The sequence below is a fragment of the Lacerta agilis genome, chromosome 2 (genome assembly GCF_009819535.1).
Source record: "Lacerta agilis isolate rLacAgi1 chromosome 2, rLacAgi1.pri, whole genome shotgun sequence".
Taxonomy (NCBI): domain Eukaryota; kingdom Metazoa; phylum Chordata; class Lepidosauria; order Squamata; family Lacertidae; genus Lacerta; species Lacerta agilis.
The window spans coordinates 70,028,832-70,043,921 of NC_046313.1; the positions used below are offsets into that span (position 1 = coordinate 70,028,832).

The window sequence follows — 15,090 nt, forward strand, 5'->3', positions numbered from 1 at the left end:
ATTGTGCAAAGGACTTCAATCTATTTTGTAAAGCACCTTTATAAGCATTTCCCAAGGCCCTGATATGTGATAATTAGAGAACATATTATATATGGGAGGAAAATGTTTCCAAAGCAAAACTAATGATACAAATTTAGAAGTATTTGAAAATGATAGTATCCTCATTTTTTCATTTGATTTTCACTCTGGTGGTTTATCATGACCTCAAACATCTATGTGTTTTCTTTATTATTTCTTCTGCTATATCCACACACAAGGTATTACAGTATCAATATTGTTTTTCTAGTTGTAATGGACAGCTTCAGCCACAAGGGGTCAGAGTGTTCCTATACAGTATTTGAGTAGTTTTCAAGCTACGGTACATGAGATTCTTTTCTATGATCACCATTCTCTTATTGGTACCTGCCCAACTGCACCCGGCATAGAAATACATCAGGCTACAGATGAGGAACAAAGCTCTCCATCTCTCATCTGCCAAACTCGAGACAGTTTGAAAACTTCAGCTGGTATAGAATTCAGTGGCTAGGTTGTTCACTGGGGCAATACAGTTCGAGAGTATAATGCCAATCCTGGCTAGAATGGCTGCCAATTCGTTTCTGGGTCCAACTCAAAGTACTGGTTTTGACCTATAAAGGGTTAAATGGTTCAGGATGCAATACATCAAGGATACCTCTTCCTAGGAATACATATCTTCCAACATTTCTTCGATGAAAATAGGGACGTCCCATTTCATAATGAAAATTTTACTATTTATACCCCACACATTTACTGGGCAGCTTCCAACATATATAAGAATATAATAAAACATTAAAAAGATTCCCTATACTGGATTGCCTTCAGACTGCTTGGAGGTCAGATAATGCCATACCCTCCAATATTTCTCCAATGAAAATAGGGACTTCCTAAGGAAAAGTGGGACATTCTGAGATCAAATCAGAAACTGGGGTGGCTTCTCTAAATCAGGGATGTCCCTGGAAAATAGGGAAACTTGGAGGGTTTGCCATCACCTGAGGCCCTTTTTTGTTGGCATCCTCTGCAGGAGGTCCAGAGAGCAGCAGCACAAAAATGGGTCTTTGCTGCAGTGGCTCCCTGCTTGTTAATGCTCTCCCCAAGGAGGCTCACCTGCCTTTATTACATATATCTAGGCACCAGCAAAAACATTTCTCTTCTCCCAGGACTTTTGCTAATTAAACAATCTATGGCTTTTAAAACTGGGTGGGGGTTATTATTTTTATTTTTTATTATGGTATGTATTTTTGTCTTTTTATATTGTAAATGCCCAGTGATCTTCAGATGGAGGGTGGTACGGAAATTTTAATAAAAATAAAAAAATGGCATCATTTTTGCTCAAAAGCAATAAAAATACTGCAACAGGAACCAGTAATGCCTATATCAAGTAATGATGTCAGTTTTAACTAGTTTTTAAAGGGTTAGAGAGGATCTGTCAAGTGAATCTCCTAAAAAATGAAATTCCAAAAGCAGGCTGCCACAACCTAGAATGTCCCTAGATTTCACTGCCAGTGTTTAGAAGGAAATAAAACAACAAGGTGTTCCATGAGATACCATGGACCCAAATGATTTAGAGCTTTAAAGATTAAATATAGTCTTTTGAATTGTGCCGCAAAACAGTGTTGTTGAACCAGGTGCTTGGGGCTTGGGAGAAAGATGCTGAATAGTAGTGTAGGTACTGAGATGACAATAGGGAAGCATGGATAGTACTCTAGCTATTGTGACTACTGCTGAGAGGACACACACAAAATGGTGAAACCTGTCAATGTTGCAGAAAGGAAGTTGGGGATTAGCAGATTCTAACAGCAATGGCCTGTGTTCTGAGCCCAAAACAGTCCAGATAAAGAAGAAACAATGCATGCACATGAATAAACCAGATAAATGCATATTACAGAAAACATGGCATGTAAACAAAGAACAGGCAGGAAGTTCAAATGACAAATGAGTTGGGGTTGAGGTTTTTAGTACTGTACTTTTCACTTTTCTGTTTGTGTCCTATTACAAAAGAATTTGAATGACAACAATGGTTTGAAAGGCCAATATAAGCTAATGGGGGAACAGGACAAGTGTGTTCAGTGATTTTCATTACACCATCTGTGGACTATTTTTTTCAGTGGATTTAGATAGCTAAAGCCCTACTCATCTTGCAGGGGTTTGATTTCAAGATGAATAGGGCTTTAGCTATCTAAATCCACTGGAAAAAACAAAACCAATCCCTGTATATGGCATTTATTGACCTGACTTAGGCCACTGTAAATCGTAATTCCCCGTGGACTGTTCTTCTGAAAATTGGCTGCCCAGATAAATTTGTTAACATCCTTCGGCTCCTCCGTGATACTATGACAGTAACAATCACAGATAATAATGGCTGTCACAGTGAACCGTTCACAGTGGGATCAGGTGTCAAACAGGGATGTGCTATTGCCCCAACTCTATTTATTATTTTCATTGTCATGATCATACACATTGTTGAAGGGAAAACTCCCCACTTGGGTAGAAATCATATATCAAAAAGATGGAAAGCTCTGAATATATATCAAAAAGATGGAAAGGCTGAAAACAAAGAGTAAGGTTACCATAACTTCCGTCATAGAGCTTCAATATGCTGATGATGTTGTGTGTGCACACTCAGAGGATGACCTCCAAACCATCCTAAATAGCTTTGCAGAAGCTTATAAAAAGCTTGACCAATTGCTCAACATCCCAACAAGCCCTCTGCAGGATCCTACAAGCCCTCTGCAGTGCCACAGATCCAACTTAATGGTGCAGCACTGGAAAATGTCAATCACTTTTCCTACCTGGGCGAATAGCTTACCACAAGAGCCAACATTGATACTGAAATACAGCATCGCCTTAGCTCTGTGAGTGAAGCTTTCTCCAGATTGAAGTGTAGAGTGTTTGAGGACTGAGACATTCACGGGGAAACCAAAATTCTTGTTTACAAAGCTATTGTACTACCAAATTTACTGTACACTTGTGAAACATGGACCACTTATAAACACCATCTCCAACTCCTCAAAAGATTCCATCAACAGTGTCTCCAAAAAAATTTACATATCACTTAGGAAGACAAGCGAACTAATGTCAGTGTACTGGAAGAAGCAAAGTTCACCAGCATCAAAGCAATGATTCTTCAACATCAACTTCATTGGACTGGTCATGTTGCTTGGATGCCTGATTATAGTCTTCCAAAGCAACTACTCTATTCCAAACTTTAAAATGGAAAGTGTAATGTTGGTGGCCAACAAAAGAGGTTTAAAGACTCTCTCAAGGCAAATCTAAAAAAATGTAGTATAAACATTGACAATTTGGAAACACTGGCCTATGAGCCCTCCAACTGGAGAACAGCCTTTACCAAAGGTGTCATGGACTTTGAAGTCACTCGAACTCAGGACGCAAGGGAGAAACAAGCTAAGAGGAAAGCATGGAAACCTATGTCCCCACTGTGGAAGGATGTGTGGATCCAGAATTAGCCACCACAGTCACTTTCAGACTCACTGTTAAGACTGTGTTAATTGAAGACAATCTTACTCGGCTACAAGTGATCGCCAAAGAAGACTTATATTGCACTAAAAGTTCTTCTCTGCAGAATTTTACCTTTGGACCAAGTGGTTTTTTGTCTGTGTAGTTTGTATGAATGTAAAGTCATAAACCTAAAACCATTTTTTTTTTTGCATCCTGCCAGTTTACATGACACACTTTAAAAAGATTTCCTGGCAGAAGGAAAATTTAGGGGGATTTTTGGCCCAAAGGCAATTCACCTATTCACTAACAAAATCTAATGATATAGTTCACTGACAGTGAAAGAAAATTACACATGAATGGGTGTCACCTGATAGCCTAATACTGTATAGATTAGTCAAGATAATAATCTCCTCTGGGCATTAATTAGTCCAGATCCAGAGATTCTGGGTTCTGCTGAAACAGTTTCTGAGGCTAAGCATGAGCAAAATAACACTGTCACTAGCAAGACAACTCCCATAATTTTGAATTGCTATAAGCTGCCCTGGGGCCTGCTAGGGAAGAGTGCATGATAAATTTAATCATAATCATAATCAAAACATCTTGAAGCAGCAATCTCACACTAATCCCAATCTATCATTAGTAGTGTAATATCCTGTCGCCATGTAATTTGCAGTCATATGAAGAATCAGGATTGATAAGTGCTCATGTTATGCAGGAGGAAGATCTAATATAGTAAGGATTGTTTGTAAAAAGAAAATATTAAAATAGTAGGGCAATGTAGTGGAAGTTTTCAGTGTAGGATCCTGAAACCTAGAGTTTGCTGACAATTAGAGTCAACATATTTTATTCCATTTGGAATGGGAAAACAGGCTTCCATGTAATGGCATGGTCAATATCTTTAATGCAGCAATAAATAAATAAATAAATAAATAAATAAATGCTAACATGTAGTTTTCCTCTCTCTAGAATGGAGTAGTTCACCTTAGAAGATTCTGAAGTATAGTGACTGTTTATTACCCATTGTCAAAAGTAGAGCATTAGGCTGATTCTCCAGTTATGGCCACTCCTTGATCATGACAACCTGTTGCTTGTGCTCTGGTGACCTTCCATCTGGTTTACTGTAATGTGCTGTATGTGGGGCTGCCCTTGAACATGGTCCAGAGGCTGCAGCTAGTGCCGAATGCAGCTACTAAACTGGCAACTTGGGCAGTTTGATGAGACTACATGCCATTGGTCCTGAAAATGCTGCATTGACTGCTAATGAACTATTAGGCTCAATCAAGGTGTTAGTTACTAGCATATGAAGTCCTAAACAGCTTGGGATCCAAAAGAGATCCTTCATAATATCAACAATCTCAGACATTGCAGTCAGCAGGTGAGGATTTGTTGGCCATGCTTAGTTGCACTGACCCATGACAGGGCATTTTCAGTGGCACTTCCCCATTTGTAAATGCCGTCCCTTAGTGAGGGTCTGTCTCATTACTGAGTTTCAGGGGGAATTTAAAAACATTCCTGTTTTCTCAAACCTTTGGTGGCTGGAATATACTGTTCCTGGCAACTTTGAAATCACTGGTTGAGACAATGTTTTTAACTGTCTTTAGAGTTTTTAAAACTGTTTTTAGAATGCTTTATTTTTAAATTATTGATACGTCTGCCACCCTGGTCTCCTCCAGGAGGAAGGGCAGGCTACAAATTGGATAAACAAATAAGAAGAGAAGTGCTTGATCAGAACGAAGTTCTACCTAGTCTAGCATCCTCCCCACCCCCAAAGAGGTTAACTATAAGTGTCCAGAAAACACCATCAGGATTTGAGGTCAACAGTTATCATGCTGCTGCTGTCCCCCAGCAACTGATATTCTGTGGCATGCTTCCTCTGGAGGATCCATTTAGCTATCATGATACAGTATACCTACTCTCAGCAGTGGCCAGAGGATTGGAGAAGATCAGTTTACATCCCAATCCCAAAGAAGGGCAGTGCCAAAGAATGCTCTAACTACCGCACAATCAGAGCCGTCTCATCCATAGAAGCCGGTGGCGCGGTGCGCAAGGGCGCTGGGCGCCCCAGGGGCGCCCCCGCGAGCCCGCCGGCATACCGGGCTCCTCCTCCCCAACCCGCCCCCGCCCCCACGGGCAGGCGGGCACTCGCGCGCCGGCGGGCGGGCTGTAAGCCGCCCGCCCTCGCCTCCCAGAGCCCCAGCTGGAGCGCTGGAGCGGCGCGGGGCTTTGCGCGACCTTCCAGCACTCCAGCTGGGGCTCTGGGAGGCGAGGGCGGCCGGCTCGCGCTCCCGCGCGCAGCCGGCCGCCCGCCCGATGCAGCGCGAGCTGCCCAGCAGCGCCGCGCCGTCCAGCTGCGCGCAGAGCGCGAGCCGGCCGCCCTCGCCTCCCATCCCGGAAGCGCTGGAAGGGCGCGCAGAGCCCCGCGCCGCTCCAGCGCCACGCCCCTCACCCCCCGCTCGCCCACCCCCCTCCCAAGGGGCGGCAAGCGCGGGAGGGAGGCGGCGGAGAGGCGGCATGGCGGGGCGCCGGAGGGATAGCCGCGCCAGGGCGGCAGATCCCCTTAAGACGGCTCTGCGCACAATTGCACTCATTTCACACGCTAGCAAGTTTATGCTTAAAATTCTACAAGGCAGGCTTAAGCAGTATGTGGACCGAGAACTCCCAGAAGTGCAAGCAGGATTTCGAAGGGGCAGAGGAACCAGAGACCAAATTGCAAACATGCGCTGGATTATGGAGAAAGCTAGAGAGTTCCAGAAAAACATCTACTTCTGCTTCATTGACTACGCAAAAGCATTTGACTGTGTCGACAACAGCAAACTATGGCAAGTTCTTAAAGAAATGGGAGTGCCTGATCACCTCATCCGTCTCCTGAGAAATCTCTATGTGGGACAAGAAGCTACAGTTAGAACTGGATATGGAATAACTGATTGGTTCAAAATTGGGAAAGGAGTACGACAAGGCTGTATATTGTCTCCCTGCTTATTTAACTTATATGCAGAATTCATCATGCGAAAGGCTGGGCTGGATGAATCCCAAACCGGAATTAAGATTGCCGGAAAAAATATCAACAACCTCAGATATGCTGATGATACAACCTTGATGGCAGAAATTGAGGAGGAATTGAAGAACCTTTTAATGAGGGTGAAAGAGGAAAGCGCAAAATATGGTCTGAAGCTCAACATCAAAAAAACTAAAATCATGGCCACTGGTCCCATCACCTCCTGGCAAATAGAAGGGGAAGAAATGGAGACAGTGAGAGATTTCACTTTCTTGGGTTCCATGATCACTGCAGATGGTGACAGCAGTCACGAAATTAAAAGACGCCTGCTTCTTGGGAGAAAAGCAATGACAAACCTAGACAGCATCTTAAAAAGCAAAGACATCACCTTGCCGACAAAGGTCCGTATAGTTAAAGCTATGGTTTTCCCAGTAGTAATGTATGGAAGTGAGAGCTGGACCATCAAGAAGGCTGATCGCCGAAGAATTGATGCTTTTGAATTGTGGTGCTGGAGGAGACTCTTGAGAGTCCCATGGACTGCAAGAAGATCAAACCTATCCATTCTCAAGGAAATTGGCCCTGAGTGCTCACTAGAAGGACAGATCCTGAAGTTGAGGCTCCAGTACTTTGGCCACCTCATGAGAAGAGAAGACTCCCTGGAAAAGACTCTGATGTTGGGAAAGATGGAGGGCACAAGAAGAAGGGGACGACAGAGGATGAGATGGTTGGACAGTGTTCTCGAAGCTACTAACATGAGTTTGGCCAAACTGCGAGAGGCAGTGAAGGATAGGCGTGCCTGGCGTGCTCTGGTCCATGGGGTCACGAAGAGTCGGACACGACTGAACGACTGAACAACAACAATACCTACTCTTCTTAAATTTTTAAATTCCCCTTTCAAGTAATATATTTTTGTGCTTGAAATGGAGAGGGATTATGTCCTATACAGTAATATCCTGGATTGTTGTGATTTCTCTCTGCTAGTAAGGCAGTTACAAGTGAAACTCAAGGGCTAGTTTCTAGGTATATATAACTCAGTGGTAGACCCACAGTCTTTATCCAGAAATCCTTTGTTCATTCTTCGGCGTTTCTGGTTAAAAGGAATTCAGATAGTAGGATTAGGGAAAATGTGTACATGAGGCCTTGAGAGGGCAATGTCTGGTCAGAACAGACAGTGCTGGATTAGAGGATCCAAATAGCTCATGTTTCATAGTTACTAATTTGCCTAGGAGAGCCAGATCATTTGAGATTAATTATTCTGTTTAGAAGCACAAGTGCCTCCCCACAAAAATCTTGTCACCTCTCTATTGGGAACCCACAGTGCTTCTCTGGGATCTATCACCCAAGACAATTATTTCCACTAAGATGTTTTCCTCAGTACTTAATATATATTTCTAATGATTACTGGGCTTTGTCAGGTCATGAGCCTTATTTTGTCTTGCTAGGTACCGGTAGCTATTTTCCAAGTGAATTAAGAAACTGACACTGATCCAAAGTTGTGGATCAGGGCAAGTTGTAAGCGAACTCTCCAACTGGATAGGCTATTTCAGCTTAGGCAAGCAATTCAGTTTTAAATTTGAAAATATGTAAGCACACAAATTAGCAATTGCCTAGGGCTGACACAGTGTCTAGACTGCCTGGTCAAGAGAACCAACCCTGTATGCACTTGTTCTCTTCTCCTCAGACTAGTTTGCTATCTGCTAGATTCAATCTTCTGCTATTATAAACCTTCTTTTCCTGGCAAAGTTCCTGAAGAGCCACATGGCAAGCAGAAATCCTACAGGTGCAGCAGCACTGTTCAACAGGGTGGCACTGATGGGTAAAGCTGAACCTGCTGAATTGCTGCTTGTCAAGCCCAGGACTCCTGCTCAAAACTTAATGGTAACTGTATTCTGAATTGGACTAAGGATGTGTGTTGCAACTCCAGAGGCTTAAAGCTGCCTTTTCCTTAGTCAGGGCTCCCCTGCTCTTCTTTTAACAGCTACCCTAGAGGAGGAAATATTAGCCAACGAAGCTTCTTTTCCTTGTGCAGAACTGAAGAGACGTGGGAAGGCGACACCTGCTGAATTTCCTACTGTCTGAGGCGGTTGAAAGGCAAAGGGCGGTTGTGAGGTAAAAAAAAATAAAAATAAAAGCGGCAACTTTACGGCGGCCCATTTCCTTTCACAGACAGCCGAGGTACTCGGTGACGGTGAGGCGGCTGCTATAAAACAACCTCCTTTAATAAAAACAGGCGGAGGAAGCGCTCTCTCAGCGACGTAGCCACCCTGAACCGGCGCAGAGCTTCCCTTTCCCGCCCTGTGGCGCTGAGGCCACTTGCCCTCATACTGGCGGCAGCGGCTTCCCGCCGACGTCGAGCTCCACCCCATCCCGCGGGGTTGAGCCCGGCGCGGCGCGCTCCCGGATTGGGGCGAGGACGCGCCTCCCAACCGCCGAGCCAGGCTCGCCCCCGAGGTTTAGCCTCAGCCCGTGACTGAGGCGGGAGCTGCCAGTTGAGTCCCGAGCGCCGGCTCCGCTCTTCCTGCTGCTGTGTGAGTTGGGGGGCGGGCGGGAAACAGAGAGAGCCTCGCGGGGAGGAGGTGGTGTTTGGAACTGAGGAGATCCCGGTCACTGGATCCCGCGGTGTGTGTGTGTGTGGGGGGGGGGAATGCGTAAGAAGGAAGGGGGCCGAAAGCCGGACGAGATCCCAAAGGAATCTGTTTCCTGTGCCATAGACGGCAGTGGGGAGGCGGAGCGGGGGAAGGAGGATTCGCGAGAGTGGATCCCTACGATGTTAGCTGACGCCCCTTGGAAGATCTTGAGGAAGAGTGGGGGGGGGGGGCGGTGAGAGGGGAAACCTTTGAAGGAGGAGTGGAAGGGGCTGATCCTTGGCACAGAAGGTTTTTTGGGGAAGTATGCCAGTCAGTGGATTGATGAGGAAGATGGATGTGGAGAGAGGGGAAAGTGACACCATGGAAGATAGGAGGACATTAAAACAGCGTGTTTCTTAGTGGAGGAGATTGTCTTGCGACGCGTGGATCCCAGTGGAGGAGAGAGTGGGTTCCCTATGGAACCCTATGACTAACACCTGCCACACACACACAAACAAATGGCAGCTTCTGTTTCTGAACGGGAAAATTGATCCTTAAATAATCTGGAAAGTGGGGGGGGGGGGATGCAAAACCGGCTAGAATACATTTGTAGTAGAAGTAACCAACACTCCATGATGTGGTGCCAGCTGGGTATGGTGAATTGCAATGGAAAAGGAAATAGTTTGGCTCCCAATAATAAGAGATCTTGGGAAGCACACCTTTTCCTAACTGCTATGGACCAGTGGAGGCTTCGCGTGTGTACATCTGGTCCAGTAAATATTAGTACAGTAATATGCCTTGTTCTAAGTGGTTCTCAAGGGAGTAGATCATACTGTAGGATGAGGGTTTTCTTTAGCAAACAAAAAGAACCAGCCCAAACAATCCTTTAATTTCTGTTTAAAGTTGAATCTAGGGAAGAAATAAACAACTGACATGCATTTGAGGCTCTCAAGTTTGCCCATTTTTGCTTCTCCAAATAACTGGTTTGAAACTCAACTCCTTGATGGTTAAAAGCATAGGAGAATAATGTAAAGTAACTGTAAAAAGTACAACTTCAATATAATTTAAGTGGTAACCTTCAGTGCCTCTGCATCCCAGGTACAGCTTTTGGTGTTAAGATTTTGCTTGTTGCACTGCTAGGCACAAGAACACCCCCCCCCCCACTGAAAGATAGATGGCAAACCTAGCAAATCTTAGGGTGTGTGGGGAAATCAACATCCTTGCCTCACTGCCTCCCTAGCATTTTCATTAATTAATTCCTCTTTTATTTGTTTGCATACTTGGAAGTATGCATAGGATTGCAGCCATGTGTCCCAATCTTAGGCATGTTTACTTAGAAGTAAATCCCTCTGAATTTAATCAAGATTTGCTCTCCATCATTAATACAACTGATTTTTCTTCTCTTAGCATTTTAAAAACTACATATATTTTTCAGCTTCTTGCATCATATTCTGGACCTTTTATTTGGAAGGGTGTGGGCTCAAAATTTTTCTTTACAATCTGAGTGTTTCACCTGGCTATAAGACAGGGATGGGAACCTCCATCTTCCATTGACTCCCATCCTCACTTGGCCAGTTGAGGGGAATTGAAACTTGTGAAGAGGCTGGAAATGTTTAGCTGATGTAACATGATTTAAATGCTGTTCCAGCTCCCCTCTTATCCAGTAGTTTAGGGCCTTGGGAAGGTGCACTGGCTTTCACAGATCACATTTGAATGGAAATATATAAAAGTAAATAAAAAAAATTGTCCAGTAGCACCTTAAAGGTAAAGGTAAAGGTACCTTTGACCGTTAGGTTCAGTCGCGGATGACTCTGGGGTTGTGGCGCTCATCTTGCTCTATAGGCCAAGGGAGCTGGCGTTTGTCCGCAGACAGCTTCCAGGTCATGTGGCCAGCATGACCAAGCTGCTTCTGGCAAACCAGAGCAGCGCACGGAAACGGCGTTTACCTTCCCACCAGAGCAGTACCTATTTATCTACTTGCACTTTGATGTGCTTTTGAACGGCTAGGTTGGCAGGAGCTGGGAACGAGCAACGGGAGCTCACCCCGTTGTGGAGATTCGAACCGCTGACCTTCTGATCGGCAAGCCCTAGGCTCTGTGGTTTAGACCACAGTGCCACCCACGTCCCGCGTTCAGAAGAAGTGTGCATGCACACAAGAGCTCATACCAAGAACAAACTTAGTTGGTCTCTAAGGTGCTACTGGACAATTTTCTTTATTTTATATATATATATTTCTACTGCGTCAGACCAACACGGCTACCTACCTGAATTTGAATGGAAAATCCCTGTTTATGCTGGCTAGGAAAACTGGGTGGACAAGTGCTAATAACCTGGTTTATAACCAGTACTGCAGTTTTGATTACATTGTGGACTAGTCCCAAGGGTTCATTTGACTGTGGTTGTTTAGTCTTTATTTGCAGTTGTAGCAATCTCTTTCTGTCTTGGTAATTAGCACTATGGATGTCACAAATGGAGGATTATGGTTCATCTGAGTTTGAGTTTTCCATGCAAGACTCTCTGGTAAAAATATTTGGTCTCTTGTTCACCCTGCTCCATAGCACAGTGATGACACATAGACATACTTGCTTCTAAATAAATCCTGTTTAAAAGGTTTTGCTTAAACCATTCCTAGTTCTTTAAGGAATTATTGTAAAAGTGCATGCTGGCTTTATGAGCGTGCACGAGCATTGTGATCTCATCAAGCTGGTACACATGAACCAGGAAGTAGAATACAGCTGAAATAAACAGGATCAGCTGGGAAAAAACAAACAGCTCTATGAGAAGAGGGTTGAATGTAATTGTGTAGCAGGTTTATTTTCCAGTAGCTAACAATAGCAACTGGACTTAAATACTTCGTGATATTTTCTGCTTTTCATACAACACTGAATCTGGGAGCCTTGATTATATAAATTCTCTAGAGTAAGATTTCTCTCTCTCTCTTGTTTGTGTAGAATGTGTTGTATCTAGGGAATATATTATCAGTGCCTCAGATTTTTCACCCTGAATTAGAAATAAAAGCATGATGGGTTAAAATCCATTTATGTGGGTTTAAACTGAGATGAACTGGCTGCTTTTATCACCATTAAAAGGGAATGCAGAACCTATTCCTAGTTAAACAGTGACAATTGTACAGAACAGGATCAGATCGGAATTAAACTGCAACTCAAATTACTGGTATGCTGTCTTTAAACTCAATTTATTTATTTGCTTATTTAAAATAATATCCTGCTATTCTTTTCAAAGACAACCCACAGTGGCTTACATCATAGAAATTAAAATGTAATGGTCTGTTGAAGCAATCCTGGTGAAGCTAAGCAGATCTGGGGTTGGGTGGTGCCTAGAAGTGGGGGCTGCTTGTGGGATTCCTATGTAAGTAAGCCTGGAATTGTTGAAAGAAAATTGTGCTATGAATGTTAGAGAATGTAGTGTGTGCTTGTTTTCTTTTTGTAGGAAATACACAGTGCAAAAAAGCCACAACTTTTAAAAAACTGATGTAGAAGTTAAAACAAAAACCTCAGTGTTGCTAAGTATTTTCACATTCACTTCTTGCCAGAATTAAAAGTTTCTGAATTACAGTCATACCTTGGGTTGCGTTCGCTTTGGGTTGCATTTTTGCGGGTTGCGAATGTGGCAAACCTGAAAGTGTTTACTTTCGGGTTTCGTCGCATGCGCAGAAGCGTTCTATGCGGTTTGCGCATGTGCAGAAGCACTCTGTGCAGTTCGCGCATGCGCAGAAGCGCGATATTACGCTTTCATGCATGTGTGATATGGCCGCTCGGGTTACGGACTTTTTGGGCTGCGAACGGCACCCCGGAACGGATCGGGTCCATAACCCGAGATACCACTGTACTGAAACCACTGGATAGAGACAAGAAAATGAGTTTGTTATACATACATATTAGTTCTGTGCATATTTATGGAGAAGTGAACCCACCGAATGTATATATCATGTAAGATTGCAGCCTTACTTTGACAGTGTGGCTTGGAACTATTGTAATTGCACTATGAAATGGGTAGATCCGGGGGGAGGGGAGAATCACAGCTTGTGTTTATAGTTGTGCTACCTTTTTATTGTTGTTACATTTTAATGTTCAGATCTTGATCTTTCCAGAGGCATCTGGTTGGTCGTTGGAGGGAACAAGATGCTAGACTAGATAAGCATTTGGTCTGATCCAGAGGACTCTTGTTCTAATGTGGGCCTCATATGTGGTTTTTTTGTTTGTTTGCATAGGAGGAAGAAGGAGAGGCAGGGCAGGGCAGATTTCCCCTTGTTTTCCCATTTCTTGCTTCTGCATTCTCCTTACTCTGCTGTATCTGAGGAGGTGTGTGTGTGGAAATAGTTTTTTTTGTGCATATCGCTTGATCTGGAACCATGTGTATAACTTGGCTGCGTTCACAAACACACCACAAAGACGTAACCGGCTGTATCAAAATAATATTCATGCAATGTATTTCTCTCTGTATCTTTGCTGAACTTTGTTGATCTCTACATGTAGACTATGTCTGTGCAGAACTTTTGATACAGAGAGGAATACATTGCATAAATATTATTTGATACAGCCGGTTACGTCTTTGTGGTGTGTTTGTGAATGCTTCCACATAACCTAGGTTTAATGTTGTTTTGTGGTTTATAACTTGGCTGCAGGCATGAAATTCAGCTTTTTCCCACTCGTGTCAAATACCCAGTTTGGCTTGCAATGGAAATATTCATGGCTTTAATGTAACTTTTTTTCAAGTTGGAATTACTTGCGGGAGATACTGTATATTCTGGCGTATAAGACTACTTTTTAATCCAGGAAAATCTTCTCAAAAATCGGGGGTCATCTTATACGCCGGGTGGAGAATCTGCGGTCGAGTATATCTCAAACTCTGTATTTTAACTGGAAAAGTTGGGGGTTGTCTTATACGCCCAGTCGTCTTATACGCCGGAAAATACGGTAATTGGTGGGTAGTGAAACAGTTAAATGCCTATCCACCAATTTGCCTCCTGAAAATTGTTTTCCACTTCTCTATGTTAGCATTGGACGCGGGTAGCGCTGTGAGTTAAACCACAGAGCCTAGGGCTTGCCGACCAGAAGTTCGGCGGTTCGAATCCCTGCAACGGGGTGAGCTCCCATTGCTCGGTCCCAGCTCCTGCCAACCTAGCAGTTCGAAAGCACATCAAAGTGCAAGTAGATAAATAGGTGCCGCTTTGGTGGGAAGATAAATGGCGTTTCCGTGCGGTGCTCTGGTTTCGCCAGAAGCGGCTTAGTCATGCTGGCCACATGACCTGGAAGCTGTATGCCAGCTCCCTCGGCCAGTAAAGTGAGATGAGTGCCACAACCCCAGAGTCGTCCGTGACTGGACCTAATGGTCAGGCGTCCCTTTACCTTTATGTTAGCATTGCAAAGGATCCACAGGTTTAGCAACCACTCTGGACACAGTGCCCCTTGTGCATATTGGGGAAGAAGTGCAGGTTTTCAGGCCATGGTGCTCTCCTACTGAACTTCAATTTATGGAAAATATGTCACTTCAATAAGACTTTAATTTCTTCTTTTTCAGAGAAACTAATCTTGGATCAAAGATCCCTGGGAGAGACAATGAGCTATTGCTAGGCTGCCTATACTGCTGATTTTCAGGTTTGTACAAAGTGCATCTCACTGGAGGAAATTTTGGGCTTTGATTCCAGTTACAGTATATGGTTCCTGAAAAGAGATTGACAAGTGTCAGCTTTATTTCTGTGTCTTAAACAAGAAATAGATAATATTTTTATCACACATGTCCTGCTTTGTGGTTCAATAAGATACAGAAATGAATTTTGAGCTTAAGAATCAGCTGGTCATGTTCACTTATTGTTAAATGCACTTAAATAGGAGTAGGCAGTTTGCTGAGCAATGGTAACCATACTGGAAATCTGATGAACTACAGGGATGCAATTAATACTACCGTAGTAATGTTGGTGCCTGGGGTGTTTTGAATAAATGTTAAGGCTATCAAGTATGGGAACTTTTAAATGAGAAGAGGAAAGGACAAAGGCGATTTAAAGAGAAAAAAAGTAGTATAATGAGATGCATC

The 15,090-nt window shown here is 43.6% G+C and overlaps 1 protein-coding gene across 1 annotated transcript in view; it reads left to right on the forward strand.

Moving 5' to 3' along the window:
* Positions 1–8,805: 8,805 nt before the first annotated feature.
* TEX264 (testis expressed 264, ER-phagy receptor) overlaps positions 8,806–15,090 on the forward strand; it is a 156,406-nt gene continuing 150,121 nt past the window's right edge. Inside the window, exons 1-2 of the mRNA XM_033140643.1 lie at positions 8,806–8,997; positions 14,578–14,654. The gene's annotated coding sequence lies outside the window, so the exon portion shown is untranslated. The remainder of the gene's footprint in view (positions 8,998–14,577; positions 14,655–15,090) is intronic.